Genomic DNA, 13,176 nt, shown 5'->3' with positions numbered 1-13,176 from the left:
CCACCTCAGGGCAGAGCCAGGCCCCTCACAGGCCTGTGGCACCTCCAGGAAAAGGTGTTTCAGGACAGGCAAAATGCTGCTGGTCAGTGAGGGGGAAGTGTGAGAAACAGCCCAGGCAAGGAGGGAGGACAGTTCCAGGCCCCAAGGCCGTGGGGAGACTCCAGGGAGCTGGTTCTCCAGACAGCAGTGGAGGGCCCACGCTGGAGCAGGGGATGGTTTTGTGTAGATCATAGTGCAGACCGTAACACAGCCCACTACCTTGATTTCTTTGCCATCCCTATGTAGAGATGCTTAAGGCCTATAGAAATGCCCTGTCCTGAACTGCATTTTATGCAGTCTTGGGTGGTTGTACAGCTCGAGTAAGTGAAGAACAGGTGGCACACGTATCTTCTTCCTGTGTGTACGCTGTTCATACAGCATCCTGGGAAGACACAGCTCAGGCATTTGCTGGTAAGTATAATTATGTCCCCAGGGATACACTCTCTCTCTCTCTCTCTCTCTTTTTTTTTTTTTGGCAGTCTGGGCTTTACCTGGTTGTGATCCAGGGCATTTAATGACAGGGTTGAAAATGAACAAGTTGTTAAAAAAAAATTAGCAAAAAGAAAAAAAAAAAGTATTTCTGTTTTGGGGAAAAGTATCTGAAGTCTGGGGGTGTTTCTCCCTTATCTTCCTTTTCCTTTATTTAAGGCATCTTTTCCAGGATGAACAAGGGGAGCAAAATTATTACCTGGCTGGAGAAGAATTTTTACAGAGAAAAAAATTCTTATTTACCTGATATAAAGTCAACAGATCTCTGTTTCCATGGGGCAGTGCATTTGGATTCACTGTTCAGAATAAGGGAAGAAAAGTAACATCCCACCCTACAGTTGGCAAATTTGCAGCGAGGACCCCATTGCAGGCTAAGCTGGTGGTTTACATCTCATATAACTTGAAATAAAGGAGTCACTCACACATTCATAATCAATACACTTACTTCTACTTTACATGAATTAAGTAATTTGTATGGCATTACTGTTTGGGGCATTTGTATCCCTATTCAGAGCACTTCTTCAGTATTTCAACCCCACTGATGGTAAAGGCAGGTGCATGCCAGTTACCCACAAAACCAAGGCAAAGCTCTATGGGGAAACTCTTTTATGTCCATCTAGATTTGAATTTGTAGTCCCTTTCCAATTACTGTGTTAATTGTTTAAGAGATTGCTAGACTAAAAAAGTTTTTAATCACTAATCTGTTTTTGAAAGGAACTTATGGGCTCAAAACCTGAACTACATACTTCTTAAATTAATTTTCTTCATGAATACTTCTTTCTCAATACAGATTTGTGAGTCAGAACACCCTACTGTGCTTGTTTCTTTGTCTTTTCTTCAAACACCTGGCCTATTATTCTCCTTTTTTTCCCCCCAACAAAATTGCTCTTTCTTTGTAGGCAAGGTTCTGATGATATTATGTCACTAGAAACTTGGAAATTTACCCAACATCCCATGTTATCAGAACTGAACTTAGGGCAGAGAACAAACTGAACAAACCTGACAATTTAGCCAAATGCAGGCACTCCAATAGAAATATTTGTGAACACTTCCTGAAGAGACACCAATATGCTGCAGAATTTTCTAAACAACACCTCAAAATTTGACACGGAGGCTCGTGTCAGGAGGGTTTATTTGGAGACTGAGGTTATTTTTCATGGTGGGCTTGTAGCTGTGGAAAGCCAATGGGGGTGATGTAGTCAGATCATCTGTGCTGCTTTGAAAACCCTCCTCTACATTTTCTGCTTTCAGGAAAACCAGACAAGCCCAATAAAACAAGGAGGGCTCCAGGCCTGCTTCAGCTGAAACCTCTGCCAGGAAACCATCTTGGTGTCACCCAGAGAAGAATTGGGCTGCAACCCTCCTTTATTCAGAAGAGAGGCACAGGGTCAAATCCTGCAGTCTTAATCCAGGTCAGTGCAGGCTTTGCCTGAATTAGGACTAAAGAATTTAGTGCATAAGGCAAGATAAAGTGTTGGGAAATAATTCTGATGTTCAGTGTGAGAAACTCTCTGTAAAATAGCTGGCCTGTTTAGAATGTGGGCTGCTGCTCTCGTTGCCCAGAGAAAAGCTAGAGAAGTGAATGTCACTGCTTGGTTCATGATAAGCATGTTGACTCCTGTAGCTATGAAACTAGGCTGAAGGTTTTTCAGTTAAATGCTCTCCAACACTTAAAAATGTAATTTTAGTACTATGTCAGTAATAGCTTGTAATTAAGCCTCTTTATTTTAAATGTAAATAGACTGAAGAAGTAAACCTTCTTCCCTTGGTGTGATGTTTCATTATAAGGTAGTAGTAACTACCATAAAAACTTGTTGAGTTTTGGCTACAGACACACTCTTGATTCCTACACTGATTCAAAGTGTTGTCCTACTTATTTATTTTCATAGCATCATTAGCTCTCACATTTCATTCCCATGAAAGAATGGACATTTTTTGGAAGGACTCAGTAAAGTTGAAAAAAATGAAATGAGTTTAAAAGGAAACCTCTCTGCATTGCAGACCAGACCCAGATGAAACATCAGCAAGCTGTATTCTCTACCTGCACCCACCGGGACACGCTAATGACTGCAGACACTGTTTTCTGCCCCAATGGTGCAGGAATGGCAGCTCCAGTTTAATCAGTGATGTGATTAAATCAGGGAATGGACTCTGCAGTTCTGTTGTGTGTCTAACAGAACACAGCAGCTGGAAGTTACAGAGCCACGTGTAAATACACACTGGAGTGTCAGTGACGGTGTCAGAAGCAGAAACCACGGCTTGTGGTGGCAGGGGAGTGGGACTAAGCAGGTGGTGGCAATGGGTTTGGTAGGAGAGGAAGGTGTCTGGGAGGAAGGGTGCCCTCTTGGAAAGAGAATTGGGAAAAAGCAACACTAAATCAGTCTGGGAAGGGGTGAGGAGCCAGCCCTGCAGCTCCTGGGGTGGTGGTGAAGTGGCTGAGCCAGCAAGCACCAGCAGTTCTGAGCTCTGCCATGAGATGTAGTGCAGTGAAGTCACTGGCCTCTGTGTGTTATTGCTGCCCCTGCAATGATTCCTGTCTGTGGCTATTGTTAAAATGTTGCGGATAGATGGAAGTTACTGCTGATGAACTGCTGAAATCGGGAATTCTAGCTGGTGGATTTCATTCCTCCCCTACCCCAAGTGAGATCTCTGTGGCCCAGTGGTCAGTGATGAAGTTTGTGGGTACTATTTCATGTGCCAGCAGCAGTTATTTTTCATGTGCTGCTTCTGGTGAGTTTTTCTAGGAATACAATTAGGCAAAAATACCTAGGTTTTATTTTTACTGCAGAGATTTTTTTCCCTGAATGGTTCATGGTGAATTTGGGAGAGTTTCTGCTATTTTAAATCAAACAGTGATAGTCATCTTTCCTGCAGAACCTTTGTGTTGTGACAGATGCCCCAATGGCAAGGAAAGATGGCACAGAAGCTTGTACAGAGCAAGAGTTCTGCAGTGACAGTTTTCAAGCCATTATCCTACTTAAAAGGTCATTTGGAACAAACTGGGTGCTTGAGTGGATACCATGTTGTGATGCCCAGTTGGCAGTCTGGGCCATGAGGGTGGGTGGAATGGTGGAAGCAAATAGCTGCTGTGGAAGAAACACGCTCACACTTTGTGTGTGAGGCCCTCGTTACATCGCTTGCCACATCTCCTGCCACTTGTCCCACAGTGCAGGCCAGTGTAACTTGGGCAGAATGCTTGCTTTTCCCAAGGGTAAAAATCCACAGCCTTCTCCTGCCTGTGCTAGCAATGAGGCCTCTGTACCTAGGAATACTCAAGAGCAGTGGAAGCTATTAGCATTTCAGAAGAAATGGAAAACCAATCTGTCTGATCCACTGGACTGGCTCAGAGGAACCTACAGGACCAGCAGTTTGGTATCTGGAGCACTGCACTCCAAACTCTAGCCTCCAAAGCATCCATGCAGTATTAAGTGCAGGCACAGAAGTTCTAAAATATACGAAATATTTTTGGTGTGAATGTAAATGCTGGAGGAGAGCCTTGAGGAGCCAGGCAGCAGCAATGGAAGAGTTCCATGTTGTCCCATCTGCCCACAGACAGAGCATGCTTGGACTGCTGGTACAGGTGGGGGAAAGGTAATGTTGGCCCTTCTTTTGTAACTGCTAAGCAACAATTAGCACTTGTAGAACTCTGTCATTTGCACAGTGTCATGTTTGTTTAATCAGCCCTCACAACAGCCCTGTGAGGTAGGCAAGTGTGCTGAGAGGAGGATACTACTTACCCTCACTTTACACTAAAGCATCAGACCTGTGGATGTGACAGTTGTCCTCAGTCCCGTTTCCTGGGTGGGGAAATTCAGCAAAAACCTTAAAAGGACCTGTCTGAGGTCAGAAAGGGAGTCCTGGGTTTTCATGGAACTGCAGAGTCCTGCTCAGTAAGTCCCCTGTCTTCACTCACTTCAGCATCAGTCCGAAGAAGAATTTAACACTTCACATTCATGTTTCCCTTAAATTCTGACTCTACTCAAGGCATGAAATGTCTGTCACCCTACCGGGCTGGTGAGGTGTGCTACAAGTATTCAGCAGCCTCGTATGTACAGCTAGGAGCTACTTCTGGGTGTGCATATACATACATAACTACACACAACTGACAGCTCACTGACAACTACTTTTGCAGGATACAGTTTTCATATACAAAGGTTAAACTTTTTGAATTATTAAAACATTGCCATCCTGAACATAAAGCAAACATTTATTAAGTCGTTTGGAACAAGGTACTCTCCATACAAACCTGTTTCTGACTCAAAAGGCTGTGCTGAAAATAGTCCCCATCTTGTCTCTGCTAAGTCTGTCTAAAATGCGAGAGTTCACTGGCATTTGCACTTCAACATGAAGCATGTTTTCAGAGTTAACAACTGCATCCCAATTCTTGTATCTCAAGTACAGCATGTAAGAGTTCCTCCTCCTGAGAAATGAGTTAAGAATTGCTTATAAAACTGAAGTTATTCCTACAAAGAATTTGGAGCCTTTGGACTAGCATCTGGTGACCTGGGGATTTCAAAGCTTCCAACTCACGTTACCCTGAATTACAAAGGTAAGAGAGTTTCTGCTTCGATTTCTGCAGTGTCAGAAATGCTGCAAGCCAGTTTGCTACCTGATTGCACCTTGTAATGCAGGAAGCCAATTTTGAGTTGGGGTTATTTCCTTTCAGTCTGTTAACTGAAGATGGAGGAACTACAGCTCTGTGTGTTTTCTTTCTTTCTTTGAAATGTCTCTCTAACAGGACCTACTTACTGGAGAAGGCATTCACTTTCTCCTCCGTAGCTGTGGGCTGTGGGAGAGCTCCTAACAAAGTTCTTTGTTAGTGTTTGTAAGAGTGGAGATGAGGTTTAATTGAGGGATTTGTGCTGAATGTTCTTTCGCTTTGAGCCTCAGTGCTGCAATGCTTGACGTTTTCCTTTCAACTGCTGCTGGATCAGTGAAGGCAGTGAGAGCGGGGTCTGACGGGGGTCCAGGAGCTTTCATTAGTACTGAAGCTGTTGTCATGAGAGGATTTAAAGCATTGAGAAACCTGTGTTTGAAAGAAGTCAATATTATCCAAATTAAGAATTGTTTTGGAGAACAAGTACTTACTGAGCTGCAGCTTGCCCCACCCCAAGTGTCAGCAAGTAATGTGCCAAAATTTCCAATTTCTTCCAAATGTAACTTTGTTTTCCAGAACGTATATTTAGCTTTATTTTGCACTACAGTGTCTTGCCCTTAAAAAAAACCCAACCAAAAAACCCCACCCCAAGCAAAACCCCCCATTATTTTTAACTGGAAACCAGTAAGAGATGATCAGACATGGCATGCAGATACCTAGAACAGCACCTGTTTGCTTAACTCCTATTTCTAAATCCTTTCTAAACAAATGCTGGATGCTGTAGACCAGCCTGTTCTGTGGAAGCAATAAACCTCCTCATAAAAAGACCAATTGATGGGGCTGTTTATGCAGCCAGTTTGTTCAGACAAGTTATTCCATGGGAAAGGCAGCATTTGTCTGTCAGTGTGGAACTATGATACAGGCTGTGATTTCAGCAAGAGGAGAGCACTGGGTTTTGGGGCATTTTTTTAATGTCTATCTGTATCTACGCCCCTATTATGGGTATACACACAGGAACTACACACATGCTTTTTTTCCTGTCTTGTGGTGGACTAGAGCAGCATTTTACTGATAAATTTCAGGTTGACAGAGGACCCAGACAGCAGGTTTAGCTGAAATGAATTACTAGAGTTCTAGGTGTGTGTACAGCAAGAGAAAAGGAGAGTAGCTGTGGGCTTGTTCTGTACTGAGAGCACATCGCCTGGCAAGGGAAAAGGACTGGCTTTCAGTAGAACAGTGAGAATCAGGAGAGTCTCTTTCTCTCAATCTCTCTCTCTAGGGTTGTGTCTCTCCTGCATAAGTAGCCAGGCCCCTGGGCTCTTGAGATGAAATGTCAAATACCTTGATTGTGTCAAATCACCTACAAGCCCTGTCTGTCTGCAGTCACATCTTTATGGTGTATAACCTGTGTCAGCCTGTGAGATAAGGATGGAGCTGGAGCCACCCAGGTTACAGCAGCCTGTGAAGACTGGAGTTCAACGGGGCCAGAATTCCAGTAAGTACACACAACTGCTCTTCAAACAGCAGTTACATGTTAAGCTTTTCCTGGTGTGACTTTACACTGAATCTTGCTATTCCTAATCAAGTGACCCTACTCTAACCCTGTTTTACCAACTTCAGTTATCTATGGGAACATGTTTATTGAGAACACGTGAGCATCAAACTAAGAATCGCAGCATTTTTTGACAGCTTTGAGATTTATAAAAAAAACTTAATTCTATACCTTCCAAAATGTGGATTTAAAATGGGATTTCTGAAGAGAGAGGTCCAGGTAAGGCTGCTGAGGCCAAACGGCCCTAAGGTTGAAGGACTAAAGGCTGGAGACATGGATGGCACAGCCAGTGTTGAGAGAGGCATTGACCTCCACGTGTGATCTAGGAGGGGAGAATGACTCAGTGGAACATCCAAAAATAGACCAAGAGGGTGCGTTAAGGAGATTCCTGGAACAGTCCCCAGAATTTCATTTTTTTCACGTTTCCTCCACTTTGCCCTTCTGTTTTGGAACCAGACCTTCAATAAGAAATTATAAAGGCATTAGCTGAACTTACTCTGCAGTACGTCTTACCAGCTACTACTGCATGCAGTGTTACAGGTGGCAAAATATTTACTGTTAACCAAAAAACACTTCTTCAGTATTAAAGATCTATTCATAAATGCCTTAGAGGGTTTATCAAGAAATACATCAGTTATAAATAATGTAAATTTGACTACTTTCTAGCTCTGAGTAGTCCCATATGTTTTAAAGCCATTGTAATACAGAGACCCATCACCTGAGGAGTCATGATCACTTCTTAAGAATGATCATTCTTCCTGTCCAAAGCTGTTTATTGAAAATTAAATTTCAACAAAGCCCTTCAAGAGGCAGCTACTTCTGCACAGATACCTCAGGAAACAACTTAATCCTGACTGTAAGAGTAACTAGGCCAAACATGCAGCAAATGCTTTTTATGTTGATAGTTGGACCACACATTTTTATATAGAGGATTCCAAAGTAAAAGGAGAAGCTTTTGTTGTCTGCCATGAAAGCAAACGCCATAGAGTTACATGATTAACTGAATTGCAGTGGAAGCCAATGCTAAGATAGAAGATCTAGTAAGCAGTGTTAGAACAGGGTATCAAGTTCACAGCATTCACAGAATTGTAGGGGTTGGAAGGGACCTCCAGAGATCAGACAGTCCAACCCCCCCACCAAAGCAGGTTCCCTAGGACAGGTCACACAGGTAGGCATCCAGATGAGTCTTGAGTATCTCCAGAGAAGGAGACTCCACACCCCCTGGGCAGCCTGTCCCAGGGCTCTGTCACCTTTACTGTGAAAAAGTTCTTCTGTAAAAAAAAAAAAAAAAAGTTGTTCCTAAAGAGGCTTGAGGCAGTACTGGGTTTGTGTAGTAAACTGTTGAGTAGATTGCCTCTTTAAGCCTGACCAGTTATTATTTTAGCCCATTAAACAAACATCTTTTAATGATTTTAGTCAGTTGAATCTATGTATCACAAAACAGACTCTTCACTGAGCAGAACCTTTCAGACCCAGGATGTCAGCAGAGTGATGAAGAGCATCAGCTCTAAAACAAGGGAGAGAGGACTGAAAACAAATATATTTGAAAATGGATGCTGCCTAGGCTGAACACTGAACATCCAAATGTACTCAGCTGCCCAGGTCTTCTAGCCCCCTCTGCACTGGTGGATTCTGCACTGGATCTGGATGTGGAAGGAAAGGTGTTAGCTGTGGCCCATGATATCATTCAGCACTCTTCTAACTGCTGGTGAAAGTCAGTGCACTGCTGGTAAGCATGTGCTATGGTAGTAGAGTGGTAACACAAGGAACAAGAATTGTTCAAAAGAACAACTTCTGTCCTGCACAGAATTATGACTGACATTTATTACTTCTGCTTTAGGACAAAGGTAGACTTTAAATATGTCCTTTTACCATATAATGTAGATAACTTCATAATAACAATGCAGCAAAGTCATTAAACAAAATAACATTAAAGTGCAAAAAGTCTCAAAAAATTAGAACAGATGCTAAAACCAGTTATTAATTCAGTATTAGTATTTCTATAATAAAATTCTACAGAAAGAGTTCATTATGAGAATATCTTTGGATGGATAAGTTTTATGGATGCGTGGATTTTTTTAATAGTTGCCTTTCTATCCCTGCAGTTATACTTCAGCCAAAAAATGTTTTCAAAGCTTTTTAAATTTCTGTCATGTAGCACTGAAAAAAATCAATGCTTGAGGGTTCCCAGCTTCACTGCTTGCTTTCATCTCAGACATGCCATGTAACTGTTTCCAGTGACATGACTTACCTTCAGGTGCCTAAAGAAGGTGTAGTGTGTTTGGAAGGAAAGCCCTGCACACACCAGGGTGCTGACACCCAAAACAGGACACAGCCTTGCTGTGTTTCATGTCATTCCAATACAGGTCAGTAACAATTTACTCTTTCAAAGCTCTTGCTATGGGGTTCTCAGGAGCTGGATGAAGAATGACTGCTCCTTTCCCTGCATGTATTATCTTTACACAGGGAAGCCACTGTGTATCCCAGAGGATACGGACATCACACAGACCTGTTGGGCTGTACAGGCAGTCAGCAGAGGGAGGTGCCCTTAGAAGAAAAGTCATCAAAATTTTGAAGTTGGTACATAAAATTCTTGAGTGCTCTGACTCATTCTCTGGCCGTTTCTCCAGTACCCACGGGCTTTAAATGATCAGGTGTCTTACAGAGGAGTATCTGACACGGGACGGTGTGTGCATGCCTGCGCAACAGTCAAGACTTGACACTTGGTCTGTGTTAGTCCAAGACAGGGGTCTGGTAAGAAAAATTTTCTCAGTTACTGGGACCTGATGACTTTAAATCTCTGGTAACCAGTAATCCCAAACATGTGCAAGTGGAGCTTAGCTGAGATTGCACAGAAGACCACCAGCTCAAAGGTATTAGTGCTTCCTATGAAAAATAATCCAATTAAAAAGGCAGTGAGCTGTCATAGACTGCACATGTGCAGATAAAGCCTTTCCTAAACAGGAGAAAACATATGCTGCACAGCTATTAATTTCCTTACTAAATCTTAGCATTGCTCTTTAATCTGTTCTTCACAAAGTAACCTGACACAGAACGAGACATCTGCTTTTCTGTTTGTTCTGCCCTAAAGCAAATCCAGTTGATCAGATGTGCACTTTGACTGCAAAATAACTTCAATGTTATAAGTGATTTGGGGTTCACAATCAAACTTTAGTCATCTCTCAGTTTTTGTGTTTATCGAACTGGAAGGAAATACCAGTATAGATAACTGATCATTTTAGCTTTACAAAAAAAGTTGGCTGTTGGTTCCTCACTGGTACAAGCTCATCAATGTAAGTGATAAAAGGGGCAAAGGCATCCTCATGTCTCATGCTGCTATGACAAACAGCTTCCAAAATTTAGTGCTTACATTATAGTCATTAACATTCAGAGTAGTCACCTTGAACCTTTTGTTAAGCAGTTTTCCATTGCTTCCAATAAAAGGCTTGACTTGCCTTTACTCTATCTTCAGGCACGTGTGAAATGCCAAACTAAACAGAAGAGAAACTACTACACCAGTCTTAAGATGTTTTTTGTTTTAATGTTGTAACTGTAATATCAGTGGTAAAACACTTTGGGGAAAAATGTGTTAATACTCAAAGGTAGCTTTTAAACTGCCACATTTGAACTGTATGCTAAATATTACCCAGATTTTTATAATCACTGGCACTGCACATACCTGACAGAGGACATTGAGGTCTTTTAAAAGGAAAAAGGTGAGTGTGTAAAATTGATAGCTTGCTTCCTGTAGTTTTCTTTAAAAATGCATCCTGTTTAATGGAGGTAATATGTAACTGATAAAAAGATGCAGAGAAGTGGCTAAACTGCACGGTGTGTCTGCTGTAGCAGAACACAGGAACATAATCAGAAGATACCACAAGGGTGCTTAGATTAGGTGTATTTGTAAGCTAATGTTTCAGCACTGGTGTTTATGGTACTGAAATACCAAATGTTTCAATTCTCACATTAAGAAAATGAAACAAAGTATTCCTTTAACATATTCTTATTCATCTCCCATCCTAATATGAATTATGAGGAGCAGAATGGCAACAACAGACACAAATACTACTGAAGAGCATCCCAACATAGCTTCAGATAATGAACACATTTGCTCTGACTACCCCCTTCCCAAGGTAAGGAATACAAAGATTCTTCCTGCCATCTCCCTTCCTCTATAAAAACAAATAATGGGGGTTGGGTGAGGGGAGTCTCATTGAAGTGACGCTGAAATGGTATTAAGTTTATGGGCAATTTTTCCTCTTGTTTGTTCATTTTCATCTAAGACTCAAAAAGCAAAGAGAGGTACAATGTACTTGCTGGTACCTGTTTCACTTGGCTGATGGAGGGTGATGCTTCTCCCTAGAGATGCAGACCTCAATTTGAAACATGCTGAAGTGAAGAAATGGTCTGACTGCATCAGGTAAGCTTAGTTTCCTGAGTTTACACTTTGGTAAATAAAAAGACACCATTTTTCATGCCAGCTGGTTTAGCCATGTACTGTAGGATAAGTATGGGGTCTTCATTTCACAAAGGACACTGTAGAGACCAACTACAAGCATGGGCAAATGAGGGGAGTATCTGTGTGGTGGCTGTTCCTATGCACCCTCTTACTTCCAAGCCAAGTTCTCTCCCATCTACCCCAGGACAAGAACACACAGAGGCAGAGGCACAGTGCACCCTAAGCAAACTGCACTGTGGTCATGCTTGTGTTAAGATCTGACAGGGAGTAAGGAGGTGCAAGGAACAACTCTCTGCTGTTCCTTCCATCCACTAGAGATCCATCAACTTTTGTCTTTCACCTGCTAACTCCCTTCTGATCCCATCAAACATAAACATTTCAATTTCTTTCAGAAGAGTTCCCCTTTGCCATCTACCATTGCACCATTCTTTCACAGGTCAAATGGACTACAGAGCAAGCACCCCACGATGTGAGGTAAGCAACCAGTAAGTTAACAGCTTTTCACTGGTAAATGTCATCTGTAACTGCCAGATATCGGGGTATTTCAGTAATTAGAAGTTTTAGTGATTGTTGTTAGTAGGGAGAGGGGAAGACAGATAATTTTCTACAGGTCCCCAAAAGAGATATGAAAAGTACATCTAGCTATTCTCAGATGAGTCAATTATGAAGGACCACTCATCCTTCTAAAGCCTTTTAAAAATAAAAAGCTAAAAAACTTATAGCTTTGCAGACGTTAGCTAGTGTGAACCATTGCAGTGACTTCAGTCACCATCCAGTGACTGAAGTAACGACAACATACATAAGCAAGGATCTGGCATCAAGAGTAAGAAAGCTTTGCTGAAGTCGGGCTGTCACACTGAGCAGCTGTGCCAGTTCCTGGTCTTTCACAAGTATCCACGTTCCCAGAGCTGTGCTGAAACAGGAGTTCAGTCAATATCTGATATACAGCACGAGCTAAATTTAGTACAGTTGTCATTTTGAGCTTAAAAATACTCTGAAAGCCTTCAAACCTTATCAGACAACTTTTGTTTGTTTGTTTGTTCCTGCTCGTGAAGGGATTTCTAGCTTAGACAACAGCTGAACCTAAGGAAACTGTTTCCTAAGCGGCACTGTTAAGTACCAGCACTTGGAGCCCGGAAAAGCTGCTCAGGTCACTGGTAGTTGAAGCAAACTGCAGCTACGAGGTGGTTAGTGTCTACACGCTGAAGTTCGAGGGGCGTTCCTGTTGCTACAGCCCAGCCAGGCCATTCCGTTCTGGGCAGTGCCTGACTGCCATAGGACCGTCAAACTCATCTGTGGTTCTAACGCCTCATTCGGAAGCCTGACTGTTACTGGGCTGAGTTAGGGCAAGGAGAGCGCGGAAGCCCCCTGAAGCCAGGGTGAGTAGCTGAGGGTGCCGCACAGAACCCCTCAGTCGCTGTAAACCCACGCGTTTTAGGCAGCTGTGGTGATCTCCCCGCTCAGGAGGCAGCAGTGCCTGGCTGGAGGCCCGCGAAGGCGGCAGCGAACGCGGGCGTGAAGCGCACACGGGGAGAGTTCCTAAGGCGCCGTTTGTTTTCCCGTCGCTGAGGTAACTTTGCCAATTTCTCCGTCCTCCGAGCACCCAAAGGGACCCCACCTTCTGCGCCCACCCCCCTCCGCCACTCCCTCCTCTCCCCGCCGGGCAACCGGGAATAAACCCTTCATTTTCAAGCTGCTTTCAGCCCCGGGGGGCGGCTTTGAAACCCGGGGAGGCCGCGGGGAGAGCGAGCCCGCCCGGCGCTGGCGGCTCCCTGGGCGCGGCAGCCCCGCTCCGCGCCCCGGCACTCACCTGCACGCGGGCTTCGGTCAGGTCCAGGCGCACGGCCAGCTCCTCTCTGCGGGGGCAGCACACCGTTAGCCGCCGCGCTGCCTCAGCCGCTCCCCCGGCCCGCCGCCCGCCCGCGCCTCCCGGGAAGGCCTCCCCCTCCCGCCGGCGGCCGCTACCTGGTGAACACGTCGGGGTAGTGGGACTTGCGGAAGGCGCGCTCCAGCTCCTCCAGCTGAAAGGTGCTGAACGTC

The sequence above is a fragment of the Gallinula chloropus genome (genome assembly GCF_964237585.1).
Source record: "Gallinula chloropus genome assembly, chromosome: 11".
Taxonomy (NCBI): Eukaryota; Metazoa; Chordata; class Aves; order Gruiformes; family Rallidae; genus Gallinula; species Gallinula chloropus.
This window is presented reverse-complemented; position numbering follows the sequence as displayed.